Source organism: Urocampus carinirostris, chromosome 4 (genome assembly GCF_059441175.1).
Source record: "Urocampus carinirostris isolate Australia breed hairy pipefish chromosome 4, RoL_Ucar_1.0, whole genome shotgun sequence".
Classification (NCBI taxonomy): domain Eukaryota; kingdom Metazoa; phylum Chordata; class Actinopteri; order Syngnathiformes; family Syngnathidae; genus Urocampus; species Urocampus carinirostris.
The window spans coordinates 46656588-46677228 of NC_142352.1; the positions used below are offsets into that span (position 1 = coordinate 46656588).

Sequence of the window (20641 nt, forward strand, 5' to 3'; positions counted from 1 at the left end):
GTCAAAACAAGTTTTTAATAACATACCTTTTCCCAGTTCCTCCATATAAATGCTTTACTGGTCTGGTCTCTGAGTTTTATTGGATCACAGTGTCACATGGTGCCCCTGCGGTTTTAAAAGGACACGGACTCTTGCACCCAATTATGAAATCGTCTCCCGACGGCACACTCCGTTTATTGTTGTCTACTATTTGACGTTCCCAGACAGAACGTGTGAGACGAATGGAACTAAATTGATTTACAAAACCGGCAAAAATAACGTGCTTTCCTGGAGTTTGTCCGCAGACATAGAAGTTCTTGTTTGACCTACTGTGCACTCGCACAGACCCCGCAGACACTTGTCAACAGTGTTGGGGACGTTACGTTGAAGAATTAGTTACAGTTTCTCACTACTTTTTCCAATAGTAACTGAGTTAGTAACCGAATTACTCTGTAGCAGGGGTCTCCAACCTTTTTCAAGCTGAGGGCTACTTTTTGCCACTTATTAGCGTGAAGGGCACCTAGGTTGACTTGCATTTCTAAAATACTGTATCAACTCATCTACTACTGACTGCGTTGTTACTATGTTATTACCAAATTCATTATTGGAAGTAGAAAGAAAGAAAGAAAGAAAGAAAGAAAGAAAGAAAGAAAGAAAGAAAGAAAGAAAGAAAGAAAGAAAGAAAGAAAGAAAGAAAGAAAGAAAGAAAGAAAGAAAGAAAGAAAGAAAGAAAGAAAGAAAGAAAGAAAGAAGATAAAATAAAGAGTAAAATGAAGAGAGAAATAAACGGGTAAATGAGAGAGAGAGAAGGAATGAGAAAAAGAGTGAAAGAAAGACAAAAAGAGAAAAAAAACAAAGAGAAAAAGAAAGAAAGACCAAAAGAAAGAAAGAAAGAGAGAGAGAGAAAGAAAGAAAGATAAAAAGAAACAAAGAACCAAAGAAAGTGGGAGAAAAAAGGAAACACAAGGAAAAATACAATAACAAAAGAAAAATAAGAGATGAAAGAAAAAAAATATATATTTTTATATGAACACATTAACACCGAAAAAGACAGGAAATAGAATTGAAATATTTAAAAAATTACTAAAAAAAGATAAAATACAAAACAATTTAAAATCAACAACTCACAATCACCTCGAAAATACATACTGACAAATTACCAGACATAAAAGGAGAGGCCTGTTGATTGGTGGGACACTGGCTGCCTTTGTTCACTTCATGGAGACGTTTAGTTTACGAACGAGACAAATCGGAGCTGTGAAATATAGAGCTCACATTTTAGTGACTCAGCAGCCCTCGTTTGCCTTTTCATTTGGCGCATTAGTAAATACTATATTCGTAATCGCTATCTAAATATATGGAAGTCGCTACTTTGAATGGAAAAACGTGACGTAAACAACTCAGAATAGAGCGCAAAACCCGCCGCTGAAAACGGTGTTTTGCATCAAAATAACACACAGCTTTGACCGTCAGAAATGATAACGGCGTTGTAACGGCAATAACTTGTTAGATTACCCTGAAAAAGCGTTATTTATAACGTCATTCCCAACACCGCTTGTCAAAGTGGTGGCTGCGAAGTCATCTCAGTGAAACGTTACACACCTCTTCAGCGCTGTTTGCACATGTGCGCCTGCGAGTGCGTGCGAGCTAGCCAAAAACACAGAAGGTTGGTAGAAAGAAACACAACTAGCGTCGCAGGCTTGGAAACAGTTTATTTCCAAGAGCCATCACCACCTAAAACAAGAGCACCAGACTGTGAATAATTAATTTAAAAAAATCTTACCCGTGTATAAAAAAACTGAATTCCTACTTGATTTTCCTGACTCTTATTTTGGAAATATGTTGCTGCTAAGGCTATTACACAATTTTTTATTGAACTATTGTTCTGATACCGTCAGGACCAGAACGGAAACAGGACCCAATCGCGTACAGTTTTCTCACAATTTTATTGAAAGAAAGAGGAAGGGCAAGTCAAGTCAAGTCAAGTCATTTTTATTTGTATAGCCCTAAATCACGAAGAGTCTCAAAGGGCTTCACAGATTATTACACCATATTTCACAGACTATTTTTCAGCCGACGAGAAGAGTAGGTTATTCATATGCTATGGAGTAGAAGTGAGTTTTAAGCTTAGATTTAAACATTTCCACTGAGGTTGCAGATCGGATCTCAGGGGGAAGAGCATTCCAAAGCACCAGTGCCCGGATGGAGAACGCTCTCGGACCAGCAGAACACTTCTTTGCTCTTGGGATCACCAGAAGACCGGCACTCTCAGATCGTAGGCTTCGGACCGAGACATAGGGGCAAATCAGATCTGAAAGATAAGAGGGAGCAAGTCCATGTATGATTTTGTATAATACTAAGAGAACCTTGAAATCACATCTAAGGCTAACTGGGAGCCAACGCAGGTTAGCCAAAATCGGTCTTATGTGATCGTACTTTTTTATCCTAGTTAAAAGCCTCGCTGCGGCATTTTGTACCAGGTGAAGAGACTTGATTCTAGACTTCGGGAGACCAGAGAGTAGTGCATTACAGTAATCAAGACGGGAGGTAACAAACGCATGAATTATAATTTCCGCATCCGACTGAGACAGTATTGAACGGATTTTAGCAATGTTGCGAAGATGGAAGAAAGCGGTTCTAGTAATTTTCTTTACATGCATTTCAAAGGATAGATCAGGGTCAAATATGACACCTAAATTTTTAACTGAGTCACTCTGTGTGATGTGACATTTGTCAATGTTCACAGCAGTTTTTAAGAATAAGTCACGGCATTTAGATGGACCAATGACTAACTTTTCGGTCTTTTCAGAGTTAAGACGCAAGAAATTGAGTGACATCCACTCTTTTATCTCAATGAGGCCGGCCTCCAAATTTCCACAGTTTAGTGTGGGAAATTCCTCCAACGGAAGATATAGTTGAGTGTCGTCTGCGTAGCAGTGGAAGCTGATATTGTACTTGCGAATAATATCACCTAATGGAAGCATGTAAATGCTGAAAAGAAGGGGGCCAAGCACTGAAACCTGCGGAACACCACAGGTAACATTAAAGGGCTCAGATGTCATTTCACCATATTTAACACAGTGCGTCCTATCTGAGAGGTAGGATCTGAACCACGAGAGGACGGTTCCTGAGAGACCAATCCATTTTTCCAACCGTTCTAGTAGGAAATTGTGGTGCACTGTGTCAAAAGCAGCACTAAGATGCAGCAGCAGCAAAAGTGATGAAGCACCAGAATCCATTGCCAGTAGGAGATCATTTGTTACCTTGATCAGAGCTGTCTCAGTAGAGTGGTTAGCCCTGAATCCTGATTGCATGGATTCAAAAAGGTTATTCTCAGATATGAAATCATTCAGCTGCTGTGCCACTACTTTTTCAAGTACTTTAGAAAGGAAAGGTAGGTTTGACACAGGTCTATAATTACTTAAGATTTCTGGATCAAGGTTGGGTTGTTTCAGTTTGGGTTTAATAACAGCGGACTTAAAAGCTGCTGGAACTACACCTGAGGAGAGTGATATGTTTATAATATTTAGAACTGAAGGTCCAAGGACGCCAAAAAGACTTTTAATAAGTGAACCTGGGATCGGGTCGAACTGGCAAGTTGTCGGTTTGGCCGCATTCACCACCTGTTTGAGATCATCAAGTGACAGTTCACTAAAACTGGACAATTTCCCTGGGCAGCCACCCTGTCGTGCATCTGTAGATTTCAGCCCTTTAATATGTGTGGTATTAATAATGTCTTTAGCAATTTCTTCCTGTATGCATTGAATCTTCTTAGTAAAGAAGACCATTAAGTCATGAGCAGAGTGCGTCGAACTATCTGCGATAGTCTGTTGCCTTGTAAGCGATGCTACAGTGTCAAAAAGGACTTTGGGATTGTTCTTTTGAGACGCAATCACCTTCGAAAGGTAGGCCGATTTTGCAGAGGCAAGGGCCGCTTTATACTTTAACAAGCTGTGACACCAGGTTTGATGGAAAACCTCAAGCTTGGTGGCGCGCCATTTTCTTTCCAATTTCTTGCATTCTTATTTAAGGGTTCATGCGTCTTTTAGGACGTGATTTGAGCTTTATGGGCGCTATTGAATCCAGGACACTAGTCAGGGTAGTATTGAACTCATTCATGAGTGAGTCAATCGAGCCATTGTATGAAGGAAAGGACGCAACTGCTCCAGGAAGGAGTTCAAAGAGCTCAGAAACTGTGCCAGTGCTTATATTGCGTCCGCTAAATCCTTCAGCTTTTTTAACACTACATTTAGCTAGCACCTCAAATGTAACTAAATAATGATCCGAGATAATGGTAGTACACGGTAACACCATAATGTTTGAGGTTAAAACTCCTCGAGTCGAACCAAGTCTAGCGTGTTTCCATCTTTATGGGTTGGAAAATCAACCAGTTGATTAAAACCAAATGCATCAATTAGAGACCTAAACGCAATAGTAAGTGAACTGAGTGGGGAGTTCATATGAATGTTAAAGTCCCCCATAATTATAATTTTGTCTGCATAGGTTACTAGTTCAGACAAAAGTTCAGCAAATTCGTCTAAGAAAGTTGTGTATGGCCCAGGTGCGCGATAGATAGTCATTACATAAATTGACAATAGAGAGGACCGCATCACAAGAGCCTCAAACGCCTTGTAATTATTAGCCGTACGAGGATTAAATTTGAGCGATTTTTCAGAAATGAGCGCGACACCGCCACCCTTTTTCAACGTGCGTGCTACATGGCTACTCGTGTAGTCAGGGGGTGAAGCATAATTTAGCGCTAAATACTCATCCGGGCGTAACCAAGTTTCATAAAGACCCATACAGTTAAGTTTATAATCACGAATAATGTTATCAACAAGTAAAGCTTTAGGAGCAAGCGATCTAATATTTAAAAGACCAAATTTTAGCTTTGCTGAATCATTTGACTTGGCTGAAGTCTTTGTAGTCTTTGTAGAGATCGTCAAAAGATGTCGCCGTTGGGGCCGTTCGTGAGCGTTGAGTGTAAAGCGTCGGTTGTCCGGCGAGGAATGAATGGTGGAATTAGTCACATCCTCGCGTCCTTCTTGCTCCTTAGACTTCGCACGCTTCACACATCTACCCGCACGGCGACCACGCTTCTGTTTTCTGTCTTTACGGCGCCATTGTCGTTGTTTATTAGGAGGAATAGTTGTCCACAAGGATGCCGGATCTCTTTGAAGTTCGCTCGGTATATCATAGGCGGTGTAAAAAGTGCCCGAAAAGTCGAAATTTAGACGCCCACCCAACCGAATAAGTTCGTCCCTACTGTAAGTATTTTTGGCCACACATGTGTCCAAAAATGAAAGCAAAAAAGACAAGAGAACGGCAATAAATAGAAGATTAGCTGGAGAGCAACTAGCCGCAACATCCATGTGCGCCGCCATGTTGAATCCAAATCTCGCCCGCTATCCGATGTTCACTGGACGCGGGAGAGCAAAAATGTGGTCGGGGTCAGAAACTGGTCGTAAGCCGGGACAGGAGAGTAGACGTGGTCGGGATCAAAAACGGGTAGTAAGTCAGGATGGGAGAGCTGACGTTGTCGGAATCAAAACGGGTCGTAGCCGGGGACAAACTGGAGCAAAAACGGGACAGGCAGGAGTTAGGGTCGAAAAAGGGCTTGCGTTGAAAAACAAAGGTTCGCAGACGGACTGACAAAAGGAGAGTGACAGGACTGGGTTTAAATAACAGGGAAGCCAATCCGTCAACGAACCGCAGCTAGCGCCACACGGGCGGGGCCAATTGGGTGCCATGGCAACCGTGACAGATACACTTATGTCAGGGCTATCCAAAGTTCGGCACAGGGGCCAGTTACAGAAACTTGTTAAAGACCCTTAGCCTTTGTCATAAAATTAAAAATATGTGGCCCGCAAGTAATGTTGACCACAGTAAAAGATACATTTTTACCCCCCTAAATTTTTTTAAATCACCAATTTCACCAGATAATGGCAGTAGCCCTTTGGCTACCTGGCCCTTGGCTTTCTGTAAAAATTTAGCCCACCTCAATTCTAACATGGCGTCTGTAAATAAAAAAAGGAAATTTGACTGTGAGGGCCGCCGCTCCCAGGCCAAGTAGAACGTTGAGTATTTTTTCACCCAAATCCGAAAAAAATGCGTCAGCCTAATTTTCCAAGACGGAAATGTTGACTACCACAAGGTAATTGGAAACAAATGCTGTGAAAAGGTGAAGAAACAGGAAGTTGCTCTAAGGGCGGAGCAGCGCTTTTTCAGGAGACCCTGCGAGTAAAATGAAAATGTCACAAAGGCGAGCTATAATGTCGCGATGCTGATCGGCAAGCACCGCAAACCTTTCACGGAGGTTGAATTTATTAAAGACTGTCCGTGAATGCCAGGCTTTACTGTGTTTCCTCCTGTTAAAATTTGAATTAGAATGGTCTTTATTTTTTTTATTTTGTTGCTGCTAAATGTGTTAGCATTATTTTTTATTGCATCATATAGCATACCTGTCAACCTCAGCCAATTGTTTACCTTATTAGCTCATTCAGTGCCATTCTATATGTATATATACACGGTAATTAGCTATCACTGTTCACCGATCCCATCTGGGTCGTAGGGGCACGTGGTGTCTTGGGCAAGTGCAACCTGGCAGAGCCCATCCAGGCCGTTTTTCATCGGTAGGAGTTTACCTTCCCACATGAAACAGGCTAACAGGCTTCTCCCCATTAGACTTAGTTACAGCACCTTTATTATCTGGTCGCCATTGTGGTTGTTGTAAATTGTCATCTTGTCTTCAGATATTAACCGAACCTTGGCAATAACGGGTAAGACTGACACTCTGTACTAGAGGTGTGCAAACTACGGCCCCCCCAGTCTTTACACCTAGCTCTCAAAGCTAAAACAATCACATTATGATGACAATATATACTATATATGTATATATAATACTAATACTAAAAATGTTTCTTAATGCCTTTGTGTGTCTACAACAAAAATACTTTTACAAAAAGATGACAGAATTACTCCAAAACTAAATATACAATTTCATGCTTAAAAACTTGGACCTAATATATTATTTTGCTTTCATTTGAAAAGGAAAAATACCATATAAATAGTACAAAAAACTAGTAATATCATAATACACAAATACTAATATATAACAACTACAAAAATACTACAGAAATACTACAGAAATAAGACAGAATACTCCTATGGAGATACTTCACACTTTTGCTGCAATACAAAAAAATTGATTACTGTAATACTATAATAGAAAAATACTACAACAAAAATATCACAACAAAAATGCTAAATAAATGCAACTACAGTAATATAACAAAAACACTGCAGATATCTTAAAAACATTTACGATAGAAATAGTTGAAAATACAAAGGAAATACCACATAAAAAATATTACAGAAATACTGGAAAAATTAAAATACAGTCATATTGCAAAAATAGTGCAGAAATACTCCAATAGAAATATTTTAGAATATTTTAGAAATACTACAATATTACCACTACAATTATATTGTAATAAAAAAAAACTACAGAAATATCACAACAAAAATTCTACAAAAATACTACAGATATACTACAGAAATTGTACTAGGGAAATACTTTAAAAAAATGCTCTATAGATACTGCAGAAATATTACAAAAATACTGCTGCAGAAACACAACACAATAAAACTACTATAATACTACAAAAAATACGATAAAAATACTAAAGAAAACAACTACAGTACTGTACAGTAATACAACAAAACTAAATATTAAATTGAGTGCCTACAACAGGGACCTTATATATCATGTTTCTTTAATTATGAGCATTGCAAATCCAATTTGATAAAAGTAATCTATTTAAAAACAAATATAAAAAAACAACATGTAAATGTCTGTCGACTCCAAATAATTGCCTACCCCTGCTCTTTTTTGGTTTTGGCATTGGTGGGGGACACATTGCATATTTTTAAGTGATAATATAATATTGATGGGGACAAAACAACGATTGCTTGATGTAGGTGTGGGCACGTCCCCTCCTTCCATGCCAAAACTAAGCCCTTAAATGTATTCCACTTACCTTTACTCAAAAATGATCACTCGTGATAAACAACTGTTATTATTCTTTTTTCAGAAAAAAATATAGACGACAGAATTAGACATGCTGGTTTTGCAGTGAATAATCCAACGTTAACATGGCTCGCAAGTAACACATAGCCTTGAAATTCTTGCACTTTGCACAGTGAGGCCTTGACTGTCTAGCTCCTGCAGCAGCATGTCAGCAATCTTGATCTGAAAAAAAAAAAACAAGAAAGCATTTATCTATTATTGTGGTAAAAAGTGCAATTAATGTGGGTCTAATGCTTTACCACCACTAGGGTAGTACCCACAAAACTATACTTTAGATAGGTTAAACATAGGGACACCTCCGTGTTGGTGGATAGGCACTGAACCAGGCGTCGAGAACCTATGGATCACGAGCCATATATGGCTCTTTTCATGAGTAAAAAATAGAATTTACTTAATGTATTGGTAGATACAGTATGTAATGGATTATTAATGTGCAAAGCCAAGACGTTGCTAAACTGATAATTGGGTTTAGTCCAGGATATATAGGACACAATTTTAACTACAGTTTGCAGTTGAGGTATCACACCAACAGACCCCTTTTTGGCTGTAAATCGCTAAATAATCTTTTTTTATGGAAGCTCATTAAACACTCTGTGTTCATTGTTGAGGCACTTTTTGGTAAAAACCCACACAACAAACTTTAACCCTCAACATTCAACTGTATGTGCCACTGGAGACAATTGGACAGTTATGTTGTAGACATCTGGAGGCTTGCTTACTGAGATTCAAATATGGATGTCACTTAAGTTTTTGCGCCCAAACCCAGAAAAAACTGAAATGTTGATTATTGGTCCAGCTCATTGTCTTGAGTTGTTTTCAAACCCTGCCCTGAACCTCGACAAATGTAATATCATCTATAGTGACTCGGTCAAAAATCTAGGTGTTATATTTGATCCTAATCTGTCGTTTTAGTCACACGTGAAAAATATTAGTAGAATAGCTTTCTACCACCTCCATAATATTGTGAAGATTTGTTCGATGCTGTCCCAATCAGATGCAGAGGTTTTAATTCATGCGTTCATTACTTCTTGGCTTGATTACTGTAATGTATTGCTTTCTGGCCCCCGATGTCTAGCATCAAAAGTTTGCAGCTGGTTCAGAATGCGGCAGCTAGACTTTTGACTAAGACAAAAAAGTTTGAGGATATACTCCTGTATTGGCCAACTTGCACTGGCTCTCAGTCCACTTAGGATGTGACTTTAAGGTTCTCTTATTAACATACAAATGTTTGCATGGACTTGCACTCTCTTATCTCTCTGATTTGATTTCCCCCTATGTTCCTGCATGGAGCCTCCGCTCGGAAAATGCCGGTCTACTTGTGGCTCAGAGCGCCAAGAAGTCTGCAGGCTCGTGAGCGTTCTCCATCCAGGCTCTGGTGCTATGGAATGCTCTGCCTCCGGAGATAAGATCTGCAACCTCAATGGAAGTTTTAAAATCTAGACTTAAGACACACTTCTATTCAAAGGCGTATGATTGATGCCCATCTCATATTTTGTATTGTCCTGTCTTTTTCCGACTGCGTTCCTGGTGGTGATACGAAAGAGGACAATTTGAGATGAGTCAGCGGACCAGCGTCTGACCTGAGGCAGCGTCGTGGCCGTCAATGCCTTTCTGGACTGGTCTACAGGCTGAGGGCGTCGTTGCTGTCATGCACTTTCCGGACAAATTTTCAACATGTTACCTCGTGTTTACTATGTTTGTGTACTGTAATGCTAAATTTATTTCACCCTGGTCATCCTGGAAGGGGTATTACCACTTGTGAGGCCCCTTCTCAAGGTTTCTTTTTTCCTCACGCTGAGGTTTTGAGTTGTTCCTTGCCCGCATGTTGGTTTAAGATCAGGTAATTGTAATCCTATGCAGTCCTTTGAGACATTTTTGTGATTAAATAAATGTGACTTGACTTGACTAACCCTAAACTAACTTTTTACCTAGTAGCACTAGCAAAGCACTTAGAGCAGGGGTGTCAAACTCATTTTAACTCTGGGGCCACACGATAGAACAAACATTCTGTCGGGGGCCGGACTAGTAGATTAAAGAGAATGAAAAAGATATACAGAAATAAGAGAAAGAGGGAGGGAAAGGAGGGAGGGTGAGACAAAGAGAGACAAAAGAGATAAAAAAGAGAAGTCATGAGAGAGGGGGAAAGAAAGAGAGCGGAAGAAAGAAATCCAAACAGAAATAGAAAGACAGAAGAAGAGAAAAGAAAGCGCGAAGGGTAAGAAGAGAGAAAGATAAAAGAAAGAAAAGGAAAAAAGGAAGTTAGAGCAAAAGAAGTTAAAAAGATACAGAGAGAGAAAGAGACAGAGCAACATAGGAAGAGAAAAAGAGAGACACAGAAAGTTAAAGAGACAGAGAGTGGGAGAAAAGAGGTGGGAGAGAGAGAGAGAGAGAGAGAGAGAGAGAGAGAGAGAGAGAGAGAGAGAGAGAGAGAGAGAGAGAGAGAGAGAGAAAATAAATACAAGTACAGTGTCTTTGTTCAAGGCACCTGGCTTTGGCAACATGTAGTTTACATATTTCAACCTGCAACTCATTTTTCTCTTGTGCTTCTTTGAGTGCTGTCTTGCGGGCCGGATTCAATCCCGTAGCGGGCCTGATCTGGCCCACGGGCCGCCTGTTTGACACCTGTGACTTAGAGCAATTGAGCACTGCGATTGAGTGAGCGGTAGGAATGGGCGGAGCTATACTCATGGCGCGCACACTCCTTTTCCTCACCCTGAGCTGTCTGCACTGAAAGTAAGTACGTTCTGATATTCGTTTGCAGTATTTCGTGACATTTTTACCAAAGATTTTTGCTCGCACCTTGTTTTGAAACCAATATTTAACACAAAAGTGACAGTCAAAATGAGCCTTAACACTCTTAAGTAGCTGCAGTAGGTAGACAATGCAGGTTAGCAATGTTATATTGATATTAATGTGGGACACAGGCTCTGGAGTTACTATTATTTCATAGATTTTAATTAGCTTTTGTCTGGAGTATGGTTTTGGGGGTTTGGTTGAATTTAGTCTTAAAATATATGGTGTGGTTCTTTCGAAAAAAATCTAAATATTTTTGCTTTTATGGTTCTTTCGGTCAAAAAAGGTTCCTAACCCCTGACCCAGAGGATCAAAAGTGAACCTTACATATAAGTTGGGACAAAATTCTGTTCCTCAAAGAATAAGAATTAACCTCTCCAATTAAACATGAACAAAGCGAGCTTGGTGCAGGTTTCATGGGACTCTGGGACCTCAGGTGTAACGTATCACTCGGTGGTGAGGGAGGGTCTGGTGACGGGGGAGGAGGCTGCTGCAATTTAACTGCTTCCCGCAAAACAGATGGCAAAGCACAGACAATAACTGAGTGAGAAAGACAACCCAGGTAGAGAAGGAGAAGGAGGGGCAGCAAAGGGTTAATCTTTTTGCTCTCATCACTGGAAAATCTACTGGTAAAGGACCGGGGAAAGCTTAGCCGTGTTAGTGTTACAAGAAGCTTATGCTCTCAGTGAAATGGCTTCTTCCTTTATGCAAATGTGTGTTTTCCATGATGCAAAAAGAAAGTACGTGAATTCCAAAGAAAAATACAAAAATCAATAAAGTATGGGTGTTTTTTTATCAAGCATAGTTGTTGCCCTCTGTTATTCTATTCTAAAATGGCTGTCACACAAAAATGGTTTGCAACAGGTTACTGGTAAATTGTCATGATTGACATAACGGACAATAGGAATTCATAATATTAGTTTATTTGAAAGACATATAGTACCTGAAGTTAAGAAATAACATGTATGTCAAGACTTATAATTGAAAGAAAATAAATTTTGTAGGGCAGCTAACCTAAAAATAGCTTTTTCACATTTGGTCCATTCTGGCCAATGTCCGGCCTGGGGGCCAGTTGCGGCCCATGATTAGATTTTTACTGGCCCACGGCCTCTGTCATTAAATTAATAAAATGTGGCCCAATCAGTAATGTTGACCACAGTATAAAATGAATTTTTTACAACAACAAAAATCACAATTTCACAGTTGCCCTTCGGCCATCTTGCCCTTGGCTTACTGACAGGATTTTAGCCAACTTCATTTCTGTCATGGAGACTCTAAATAAAAATGGAAAGTTGACGATGAGGGTCTTCCAGGACAAACAGGAATTGTCTTTTTCATTGAAACATGAAACAGCTGCAGCTGCCTAATTTGCCAAGAGACTGTGGCTGTCTTCAAAGAATATGATATGAAGAAGCACCCCAGACAAAAAATGCTGATTACAAAGAGCCAACTGTAAACGAACACTCTGAAAAGGTGAAACAACTGGAAGCTGTTTCAACGGCACCGCAGCGCTTTTTCACAAGATCCTGTGAGTCAAATGAAAAGGCTACAAAGGCGAGCTACAAAGGCGAGCTACAAGGTCGCGACCCTGATTGCCAAGCACTACAAACCTTTCACAATGGTCTAATTTCTTAAAGAATGTTCAAAGAATGCCATGCTAAAGTGGCAGCCCGTACAAATTTTCAGCTTGCCAAATCTGACCTGCTTTCTGAAAAGTTTGGACATCCCTGCTTTAGTCTGATCTTGACTTGACTTTATGAAGGAATTATTTTTCTATGTAAATTCAGACTTTCATTAATGTCAAATCTCTCATTTTTTGAATGTATTGATTGAAGATACTTTTGTTCAACCTTGTTTATCGTGCAAGCTCTTATATTCAAAACTGGTTTTCAATTGATAAATCTTCACTTATCTTTGTGTATGCAAAATGTACAGGCGCTTGAAATCCTTGTAAAGGTTTGAATTTTAATGTTTTATTTTCATAGTTCTTAATATTTGTGTAAAGTGCTCGTAAATGCTTAAAATTGTTGCAATGTTTCTCATCATGTCTGCTTAAAAATGATTTCCACACTGCTCTCTGCTGACTTCGCTTTGACATTGCATTTCTTCTTCCCTGGTGATTAACGGCAGCTGGCATTAGTTTATGTGGTGTTCTCCGGTGAAGTGTCATTGCCTCCTACATGTTGCGCCCAAGACGATAGGTGAATACTACACTTAAAAAGGGCACTATTAAATGTATATTAGTGCAATGATTACGTAACAGTTATGGACAGTAATTGTGGCTCATTCAGAAATATAAGGTAGTTTTTCCCATTAGATAGATAGATAGATAGATAGATAGATACTTTGTTCATCCCCGAAGGGAAATTCACATTTCCAGCAGCATCCCTGAGCTGAGAACAATCGAGAACAATCGAAAATAACACGGGAGCTGCTGGAGTGGCTGCCATTCGTGACGGCGCCGGAAGAAAAGATTCAATTTGAATCATGTACAAACAAACAAACAAATATAGTAGATATCTGCGTATTCATTCAGTTTTGATCATCGAATTATTAATTTATTTTCTGCATTTGTTGACGGTAATTGCGAATAACAGGCTTGTCTTTTTCCACTTTTCTACTTTCTGTACTTCTTTCTTTAACATCTTAGTACAACATAATTCGTGATGTCAATCATCAAAGCAAATGAGCCGTAAAAGTAAGCTCTCTTTGATGAATTGAACAAGGAAAAAGCCGTTTGTCTAATAAAAAGACTGACCTTCGCTCGACAAGAATTACCAACAACAATGACGTAATCTCGAAGCGACGAGATCTCATTAGCTAAGATCGGCATGCAGGAAAATAAAAACTCGTACAGCAAATTCAAAAATGCGTTAAATCTTTGTTAAAGAGTAAACTAAATGATAATGAAAATTTAAAGGAAAAAAAAAAAAAGGTTGCGTACCCAGCATAAATGATGCGTTTAAGACAGGTAAATAAAAAAAAAAAATGAAAACACTGAGAGTATAATACAAGATAATTATACAGAATAGTATAAAAAGAAAGAATATTTGAGTAAACAACTAATCATTTTTCGTTGAAAATGCGAATAGCAAAGGGTAATAACTTTAAGACGTGTAGTTTTGCTCCTAATAAAGCAAGGACGATTGAAGCAATGAAGATGACTAAAAACGGTCCATAATTTTAGTGTCAATCTTCTCGTTCGTAAATGGACAAATTCAAAAGAGGCGTAATACGCAAAAAGATTATTTCCTTAGTTGTTCTCGTATTCAATAATACATTACTCTCAATAAAATAATCAAAATTTTGAAAGAAGTTTGAAAATGACGACAAACTAACACAGAAAAGAAAATTCGAGATTAGAAATCATTAATAACGTAGATGAAGCTATTTCAGTCACTGAATGAATTTTTTCCTTTTAAACAGGAAAGAAACTAGTATTAATAGTCAGACCAGATTTGTATAGCCTTGATCACAAGGGATCTCGAAGGGCTGCATAGAACAAAGACTGGTGCGTAGAAGCAAAGATTGTTGCGCAGAATAAAAGATAATGAATAAACAAAATAGATACACTCAACAAGATAATTCATAAGTGACAAGTATGTATTGTTCTATATTGAATCAATAACAAAAGATTGATTATGATTACAGAGAAAAGAAAATACAATTAGAAAAGTTATGACATTAAGTTAGATTTGGCATTTTTAGAGATTTTTTAGATCTTTTGAGATTTTTGATGTTTAGATAGTGTGTGGGTTTGGAATTTTGACAAGTTTAGCCCAAAGGACAATTGGGAGGACAATTGATTACACACTGAATTTTTTTAGAATGAGTGTTACGATTGACAAGTGATAAACAAATGTGTAACAAATACTGACTTATGGTTTGGTTAAGTTAAAAAGGGAACGGTTTCTATGGAAGAGAATTTTTAGAAGACAATGAGAAATAGATTGAACAATCTTGAAGAGGTTCATAAGAAATGAAAATAACGGATTAGTTGATTTCGAGACATATCATGCTAATTTAAAAATAATTGCATGGGAAATAAATGGATAGAAATTAATTAAACTAAGATAATGTCTACTAGTACTTAAATTGAGAAAAATTTGAATAATCCGGTTAATTTACTAAAAATCCCAGTACGAAAAGCACATAAATTAACGGGACTCTTAAGTGCCAGTGAATTCCACAAAAAGACTCTTTCCTTTCTTTTTGAAAGTCGGTGCACTCTCCAAAGGACATGTAAAAAAGAAGTCATGGACAGAGATTTGCTGAAAGAGACAAAGACATCAGTCATCCATTATCTGCGCCGCTTATCAACAGCGAGGCCAAGGGAGTGTTGGAGCACATCCCAGCTGCGCTCATCAACAACGAAATCAAGGGGGTGATGGGGCACATCCCAGCTGCTTTTCAGACAGCTAACAGGAGATTCCTGCAGTCGTTGCCAGTGGAATTGACAGAAAAGTCAATAAAGTCATTTTGTGTTTGACATGGACACATTTTTGAAAAAGTATTTTTGATGGGCCAAAAGCAACATTCAAATGGTGAATGTAATGTGGAATAAGCAAATCAAAAGACTGAAAGACAACAACATTCAAGAATACGTCTGCTTGAAGTTATATAGAGTCTTGTTAATACAAAGTGTAAATGTACTGAGGAGGATTGTTTAATTAATCTTGCAAATTTATAAATGCTGTCTTATTTCACTCGTATTCATAGATAGTGAACTTAGGTTTTAACTCAGGGGGGAAGTTTTGAGACATTCAGTAAAATATAAGTTAAAACCTAGTTTTGTCCGCAATTGATGAAAAATTGTCTTCTGAATAAGCTCTCCATATAACTTTTTTGAGATTCAAATTACGAAATTTGGACGGATAGAAAAAATATTACACAAAAGAAATGTTGTAATATAACAAAATTATAATGTTTGTCAAATTGATTTAGAAAAATCAATTAAAATAACCATTCACCATTAGAAAATCGCCCACATTGAGAACATTTTTGAATAGTATTTTTCATTTTTGGCAAAATCATTCACTTTGAGCGTGAATTACCTGCTTTCTTTGCAAAATGCTGTTATTTTGAACAAATTTACTTACTGAAAAGATAATATATAAGTTATGATTTTTACAAAAGGTAAAACAAAGAGTGAATCATAACAATAAAAACGATTTTTTGCTAAATTGTTAATTTAACAATCTATCCTGGTCATCTGCCTCGAGGGGAATGACCAGCAGCAAAATAGCACATTGAATAGTAAATTGTAACAGGAAGCAATCCTTTAATTGAACATGTAATTCACATATTATTGTCATTTTTACCCAATATATGTATAGGGAGAGATTTGTCTAAAAAATATATATATATTCGCGATTGACTCAAGATCTAAAAATCATATGTCTTGACAAATGATATAGGCAAGAATGAAAATTGCACCTGTAAAAAAATCTGGTCTGAAATTTTGCTGATAAGATGGACAATGGGTTTGAAATACTTTGGAAATATATTGTGTTTTGAGTATTCGACCCTGGAAAATCATTATTGTCCATCCTATTATCATTTTAGCTAAATTTTACATTTATAAGTACAAATTCACAGCCAGAAAAATGTCTTTCATTATTTTTCAATGTGAAATGGACAAGACAATCTTTTCCCCAACCAAAAGACCATTGACATTTAAAACTAATATTATTTTAAACATTTGTGTTTCTCCCCTGGCATGTTTATTTATTTTTCTCCGTATTTGTTTTGTTGGTTATAATGTTATGCAATGTTGCAATGCAATTTTTGAAAGGACATTTGTGTGAGTTTTGTTCAATCTGGAAAATAACATGATTCACACCGGATTTCTTCTTTTAATGATACTGGGGAATTTGGAAAATTGGTTTACGGCTTACGAAACCTGAGTATGTGATGTTTTATACCACCTGCTTGTGCGCCTTTGAACCACAATAACCTCCTCTCCCTCCCTTCCCCCTCCTGTGAGGTACTTTCATTCAAGCGGCAGCTTAAGAATTTAACTAAATAGGCTTATACTTGTCAGTCTCACCTGCTTTTTCTGTCTCAGCCTCTTGGACATTTTTTCCTCAGTGTTGTAAGCACACAGTTTGCAGCCAATAATCATTATACAACCTGTAGAGACAAATAAAGTAATAAGGTACATGGTTATGATTTTTTTTGTACAAAAGTGAGAGTTGAGTGGATACAATATCAACACTAGCATAGTTTAAATATAGGCTAGTTGTTCACTAAGTTAGCTCCACCAGTAAGTAAATTAAACTAGTAAAATAAGACAGGTTGTCAAAATGACAATAACTTAACTCATTGACTCCACTGGATAATCTTTGTGGTTATAAATCACCCGATAGGTTCAACCCACATTGTGGTAACGTTGTGTGTACCTAATTCTGAACCTTTGAGGTTCAAGTGTTTTTCTTTGTTTACCTATAGTTAGTAGGGGTGGGTGGGGCGGATTAAAATATCGATGTTATTAATACTAAGAAAGTACTTAGATCGGATCGGATCCTTGTTCGTATGTCGGTTTCAGCTCAGGGGATGGTGTAATTGTGGCCTGGGCAGTCCTTTGAGACATTTTGTGATTAAGGCCTATACAACTAAATGTTACTTGACCTGACTTGAAATGAAAGAAGCCAATATTATTTAGGCATTGTCATTAGCCTGTATTTTCTATTACTGTATAGCAACAGTGGTCCGGGATGGTACGGTCAGAATTTGGCATCAACAACATGAACCCATGGATCCACCCTGCCTTGTCAAGTCAAGTCAAGTCAAGTCACATTTATTTATATAGCCCTTAATCACAAAAATGTCTCAAAGGCCTGCACAAGATTACAATTACAAAATTACACAATTACCTGATCTTAAACCAGCATGCAGGCAAGGAACAACTCAAAAACCTCAGTGTGAGGAGAAAAGAGAAACCTTGAGAAAGGACCTCACATGTGGTAATCCCCTTTCCAGGATTGAACAGGGTGAATTACAATTAGCATTACTGTACACATAATAGTAAACATTAGGTAAGATGTTGAAAATGTCCGGAAAGTGCAAGACAACGACGACGCTCCCAGCCTGCAAACCAGTCCAGAAAGTCTATGACGGCCACGACGCTGCCTCCCGTCTCTGCCAGCTGGTAAATGCAGGGGTTGACATGCTGCAGGTCAGACGCCGGTCCGCTGACCCATCCCAAATCATCCTTCTCCTTCGTATCAGCCAGGCAGGCGTCGGAAAAAGACAGGACAAAACAGAATATGAGGTGGGCATCAATCATATGCTTTGGAATAGAAGTGTGTCTTAAGCCTCGATTTAAAAACTTCCGTTGAGGTTGCAGATCTTATCTCCAGAGGCAGGGCGTTCCATAACACCGGGGCCCGGATGGAGAACGCTCTCGAGCCTGCAGACTTCTTGGTTCTCGGAGTCACAAATAGACCGGCATTTTCCGAGCGCAGACTCCGTGCAGGAACATAGGGGGAAATCAAATCGGAGAGATAAGAGGGTGCAAGCCCATGCAAACATTTATATGTTAATAAGAGAACCTTAAAGTCACACCTTAAGTGGACTGGGAGCCAGTGCAAGTTGGCCAATACAGGAGTAATATGCTCAAACTTTTTGGTCTAAGTCAAAAGTCTAGCTCCCGCATTCTGAACCAGCTGCAAACTTTTAATGCTAGACATCGGGAGACCAGAAAGCAATACATTACAGTAATCAAGCCGAGAAGTAATAAACGCATGAATTAAAATCTCTGCATCTGATTGGGACAGCATCGAACAAATCTTCGCAATATTACGGAGGTGGTAGAAAGCTATTCTAGTAATATTTTTCACGTGTAACTGAAACGACAGATTAGGATCAAATATAACACCTAGATTTTTGACCGAGTCACTATGGGTGATATTACATTTGTCTAGGTTCAGGGTAGTGTTTGAAAACAACTGACGACAGTGAGGTGGACCAATAATCAACATTTCAGTTTTTTCTGGGTTAACGTAAAAATTATTTGACATCCATCTTTGAATCTCAGTAAGGCAAGCCTCCAGATTTCTACAACTTAAATGTCCAGTTTTTTCCAGTGGCACATACAGTTGAGTGTCATCTGCATAGCAATGGAAACTAATATTATACTTGCGGATAATGTCACCAAGCGGGATCATATATATACTAAAAAGAAGGGGGCCAAGTACAGAGCCTTGAGGAACACCACAGGGGACATTAGATTGTTTAGAGGTCAGATTGCCATAGTTAACACATTGCATCCTGTCTGACAGGTAGGACCTAAACCACGAGAGTACAGTTCCTGAGATACCAATGCGTTCTAGACGAACCAATAATATGTTGTGGTCGACCGTATCAAAAGCAGCGCTGAGATCCAGCAGCAGTAACATTGATGAGGCACCGGAATCTATTGTTAAAAGGAGATCATTGGTTACTTTAGCCAGGGCTGTCTCAGTAGAGTGATTTGCCCTAAATGCTGACTGGATAGTTTCAAAAAGGTTATTTTCTGACATGAAGTCATTTAGCTGCTGTGCAAAGACCTTTTCAAGTAATTTCGCAAAAAAATTCAACGGTTCAAGCTGGTGGTGTTGGTGTAATGGTGTGGGGAATATTATCTGGTAGTCTTTGGGCCCCTTGGTACCAATTGAGCATCGTTACTATACCACAGCTTACCGGAGTATTGTTGCTGACCATTTCCATCCCTTCATGACCACAATGTAACTTCTGAAGGCTACTTTCAGCAAGATAATGTGCCATGTCATAAACCTGGAATTATCTCAGAAAGATTTCTTGAACATTACTATTGGTTCACTGTACTAAAATGGCCTCCAAAGTCACCAGATCTCAATCCAATAGAGCATCTTTGGGATGTGGTGAAACGGGAGATTCGCATCATGGATGGGCAGCCGACAAATCTGCGGCAATTGTGTGATGCCATCATGTCAATATGAACCAAACTTTTTGAGAAATGCTTCCAGCACTGTGTTAAATCTATGCCACGAAGAATTGAGTCTGCAACCTGTTACTAGCATGGTGTACCTAATAAAGTGGTCAGTAATTGTATTTAATTCCTAAATAGAATCTTGTTCAATGAAATAAAATTGAATACTGGGATTTTTGCCCCATTAACCAAAAACAACACTTTCTTTGACTTTAAGAGATGTACAAGAAAATTCAAAAATTAAAAATTATATATACTGTACAATTCCTGGTGTAGGATACAATCATGGATAAAGATTATTTCAATGGTCGAAGAAAACATTCTAACATCCAGTTGGCTTGACATTTGTGCTTTGCACCATTTTTACAGTTTTGGGTCTTGTACACATCCATGTAATAATAGTTATAACATTTTTTTAACTGTTTAGTACAAATTTAAACTAATTTTGTAGATTACTTTGTAAAAAACAAACACATTTTGATAATGCTTCGTTTTGTTGTGGTGGTGAGAGAAGACACTAGCAGTTTTGAAAAGAAAAGTACTGCCATGCAAAATGTGCGATGCCACCCTAAGGGCCAGGTCACACAGCCGTTTGCGTCTGAATCACGGCCAGAAATTTCTGCCTGTGAAGCAGACGCTGTTGGACGCTTTGAGATCGCCATACAGACGAGATACAGCAGTGCTTTACACGCGGTCGGAAATTCACACGCGGTTAGCAGCGCGAAAAAGTTTTGCGCTGCTCAAAACTTTAGGACCCGGTCACCAAGCCTTTCACGGGCGTATCGAGGCTAAATCACGGCCAGAAATTTCTGCCCGTGAAGCAGACGATG

At 38.5% G+C, this 20641-nt stretch overlaps 1 long non-coding RNA gene across 2 annotated transcripts in view; it reads right to left on the reverse strand.

The window, feature by feature from the left end:
• LOC148368018 (uncharacterized) overlaps nt 1-20641 on the reverse strand; it is a 532004-nt gene that overhangs the window by 163403 nt on the left and 347960 nt on the right. The gene's annotated exons all lie outside the window — the stretch shown is intronic.